The following is a 4,311-nucleotide window of genomic DNA, read 5'->3' on the forward strand; positions in this document are numbered from 1 at the left end:
AAAACACACGTGAGCAGAAAGAACCTGAATGAACCTGAAGTATGAAAATATATTTGACTAGGTACAACGTTATTCAGATCTATTACTGACTTCACACTTCTCCACAAATTTGGTTAGCTCAGATTAAAACAGTTCTTCTTACCTCATCTTGTGGCCTTTCTTAGTATGAAACTCCCACTGAATAAAAGGGTTTGGGGAATTTTTCATGAATACAATCTGCTGGACTGCATCTTCTCTTTTTAGTTTCTGGAAGAGGAGTTCTGTTTTCTAAAAATTGCTATACAAGAACATAAAAAGATGCATTTCAGCGTAGTTTGAAAGCAAGCTCTTTGCACAGTTCTATACTAAGGATTGCTTTCGAGTTTAGATGCACATAAGAAATCTTAATTCAAATAGTTACTCATTCTTCAAAATTATTAGCACCAGAAAATACAGGCCAAGTTTGGAAATTCATCCTCCAGATAAAACTTAAATGAGGTCACTGTAATAAACTAATTGTAAACTCACACCAATTATCACATTTTTAATAGAGCCATGGACCTTGTCAGTCAACATTCAGAATGTTTTCCACCAGCACTACAGTGAAGCTGGGAACAACTTGCCACCACATGATCCCCTTTCTTCCTTTGAGAGCACACACAAGCTCACACCCTCTCTCCTTTGCCCACAGGGAACCGAACATTGTAAGCAGAGCATGACCATCATTAAGAGGTCATGAGGATAATTTCCAGTGCCTGTGTGCTTTGGGATCCTAAAAATTCCTGAGACAAAACTGGGCTTTAGCCTGTCATGCTGCTGCATGATTTCTGCCACCAACGAGAGCACAAGGCACGCAGTCCTACTTGCATGGTGCTGGGGCAGGAGTTTTATTCATATGTTCTAACATAAGCTGTTCTAGCAGTCAGATTCTTTTTTTCTCTTCAGTTAGACAGGAAATTTTAGGATGAAATATGGTGGTTTTGGCTAGAAAACTCTGATTTGTCATGAGATTTTACAGATTTTGACAATAGCAGGGAAAGCTTTTTAGGCCCAGGCTCAAGTATATTATCAATACACTGAGAAAGAAAGGAGCCTGCCCATCTGAAGTCCTACCCAAATGGTTACGATGAGGTGGAGTGGGGACTTCTGCCTGGCCCTGAAACTCCACAGCAGTTTAAGGTGATCCAAGGTGGCACCACCTTGGTCCTTCCATCATCTGCATGCCTGCCACCTCTGCTGTCCTGGCACTCGCATTTAGCTGACCCTGTAGTGAGACAATTCAGAGAGCTAAAAGAATCATTTTTCCTCCAGTATAGCCGCCAGAACCAGTTCACCAAGGTGAGATCAGCCAAAGTGTTGGCATAAAAGTGGAGGCAGAAATCTGCCTCAGGGAGCAGAATCGAAGGTAGAATTGAGCAGGTGGATCAGCTTAAACTGAACACTAACAACCATGGAAGAAGAGAAGGGAAAAGAGGCACCTATACTGGTGCTATTCCATTTAGTGGAAATAGTTCAGTATTTACTAGAGTGATACCTAGTGAATAACACATTCACCTAGAAGGGAGGGAGAGACAAGTTTGGGCATCTGTTCCAGTGACCAGAGAGGGTGGAACAGCTCCAAGAGGAGAGACTGATCCACCCTGGAACAGGCAATAGCCTGTGGGATGTGAGGGAATGACACAGCAATGACTTCAACCTCAGTTTCCCACACCCAAGATGAACATCCTAGCCACCAGATTGTTTCGAGAAAATCACTTGTTTGCCTTCCTTCACCTTTCCTGATGAACTTGGAAAGCTCATTGTTTTGTCCCCAAACAGAAAAGCAAGCTTTAGAAAACCTCAAAAATTTTACAAGATGAAAATATGTGCTTCTCACTTACCATCATTTTTACTCCAGTCCCAGGGTGCTGGAGGCACTCTGTCACCTCACTTGGGAGAAAAAGTATTTCTCAGGCACTTGTTCTGCTTCCGGAAGTGCTTCTCTGTATATTAATATGAAGTACGAGAACGTCTTATGAGCCCAGAGAGAAAGAAAGAGCAACATTTTAGAAAGACCAAATCACATTAAAAAAAAAGTTCTAAAGGAAGAAAAATTGGACTATTAGTCATTGCTAAACAGTGGAATAGATTTCTGAGATACAAAAATACAAGCTGTGACCTCCCATGGCCACAGGGGGCACTTCATTCTCAGCTCGTATTCTCACCTCCTCATAGCTTCCAACATTTTTTATTATCGTTATTACTTTTACTGATATATTTCAGGTTTTCATCTCAGACTAAGGGTGAAATTACTTCGGAAAATTTGGAGAAAAAGGAAAGACAGGCAGGATCAAACTAACAGGCAGTTATGGGATGCTAAAAAGATGCTTTCTATTTTTGAATGCTTTTCATACCCATACCGCAGGCACTTTTTAGAAAAGAAATCCCTATTTGCCACAGATTTAACCCTTGAGAGTGAAGTTACATGAGGAATTAGAATATGTTAACCTCTTAAAGCTTGTTTCTCCACATTTAGCAGGTACACTCAAAAGCTATATTTCGATAGCTAGCAGATTCTTATGCCTCGACTTCCCTTGATACACAAGGAAGAACTCCCTACCTCGCTCAGTCCTTCTCTGCATAAAGTAGTAAGCAGCATCTCTGCCTTTCCAGAACTGAAGATAGTGAAGAGGCTCAGCACAGTTAATAATCTCCTTCCTCTTCTGAGAAATAAGTTTTCTGACATCCCACCCACTTACTAAAACCCCTGACAATACTCTTGCCCTGGCAGCCAGCCACTAAGCTGTCAACCATTAACGAGAGCTCAGACAGACCGTTCTCTCACTTCAAATAGACTCTACGGCTTTATCCCTTCTACAAGCTTTTGGCTGCCCTTCCAGTCACCTCCCTCCAGGAAACCCCTGGCCCCAGTGTGTAATGGTCTGATAGCGCATTTCCATACCACACTGACCATCTATGTAGTGACAGTCTCCCCCCACGGCTCTCAGGCTGTCCTCCTCCTCCTCTGTCAGTGACAGAACGGGCTCTCAGACCTCACCCTGACAAGACCCCGGCATTTCCTGTTGGCCATCGGATCTTTCCAACCTCCCAGTCCAGAACTGGGACTGGACTGACAATCCTATCCAAACTGTCAGATCCCTCTGTTAACATTCCCAGCTGTTTTTCTCTCCCGTTCTGCCTCTTAATGACATAAGGTCTGAGCTCTCTCCGTGTGCCAGATCTAGATCTAGTTCATCCAAGCTGAGGGAGTTTTTCCGAATATCTAGTCGTGTACTAACTGGAATCTATGTCCATATAACCTTTAGCAAATACAATATGAAAAAGGTAAAAGGGAACTCATACACAGATCAACACATGGATTTTATGTTATTGCATAAATTACGTTTTTGCGTGCTGAAAAAAACGTGGTTATTTATGCAACGGGGAGAGCACTAATAGGAGAAATAGCTGAACATTTTGAATGTTTAACTCCTCAACTGCAATGTGGTACGGATGACGTTTCTTGCTGGGGGTTACTAACGTGTAGGGAAGAGCTGCACCCAACCTGTCCGCAAGCGCTCAAACTGATCGGAGGGTGTAACCGTACTCCGGAGCTCAAGAGGATTTATCCCTGAGGCGGAAAACAATTACCTGAAAGAAGACAGATATAGATCATTGAGTACTGAGATACTTACTGCCTAGACGAGAAAACATATCCTTATGGAACTAGCGACGCTAAGGAAGGGGAGAAGGGGGGAATGACCGAGAGGGTCCAAAGCCCTGCAGAGGAGGAGAGGCGGATAAGGGTCAATGCTGCGGGGTAACCAGGGGTGCAGATCCTGGCAGGAGGGAATAGGCTGAGCCTCCCAGTTACCTTCCTCCGTCTCAGGGTTTCATTCCTGGAGGGAGAAACGCACCATATGCGCCAGATCTGGAGGCAGCTCCGGAAAGCCCCCCTCTCTGGCACCCGCTCGCCTCCCTCGGAGCGGGGCCGGGGCGCAAAGCGGAGCCCCGGGGCTGAGGGAGGAGAGGCCACCGCCGGGGTAGGAAGCGCAGGGAGGAGAGGGGCTGCCGCCCGGGCGGGATGGAGCGGGAGGCCGGGGTGCGGGCGCCCGCCGGGGCGGGAGGCGATGGGGCCGGGGGCTCCCCGCGCCTGAGCAGGGCGCCCCTCCGCAGGGGGGCAGGGGCAGGGGGGCAGCGCTGCGGGCGAAGGCGGGGGGCCCTGGGGCCGGGCTGCCTGCCTCGCAGGGGGCCGGGCGCCCGGCGGCCTCCCCGGGGGGCCTCGGCGCGCCTGGGCACCGGCCGGGGCTCCCGGAGCGGGATTTGTGGCGCGCGGAGGTGCGGAGGGGGCTT

The sequence above is a fragment of the Rhea americana genome, unplaced genomic scaffold (assembly GCF_003343005.1).
Source record: "Rhea americana isolate MKP2758 unplaced genomic scaffold, rheAme1 scaffold_426, whole genome shotgun sequence".
NCBI lineage: Eukaryota > Metazoa > Chordata > Aves > Rheiformes > Rheidae > Rhea > Rhea americana.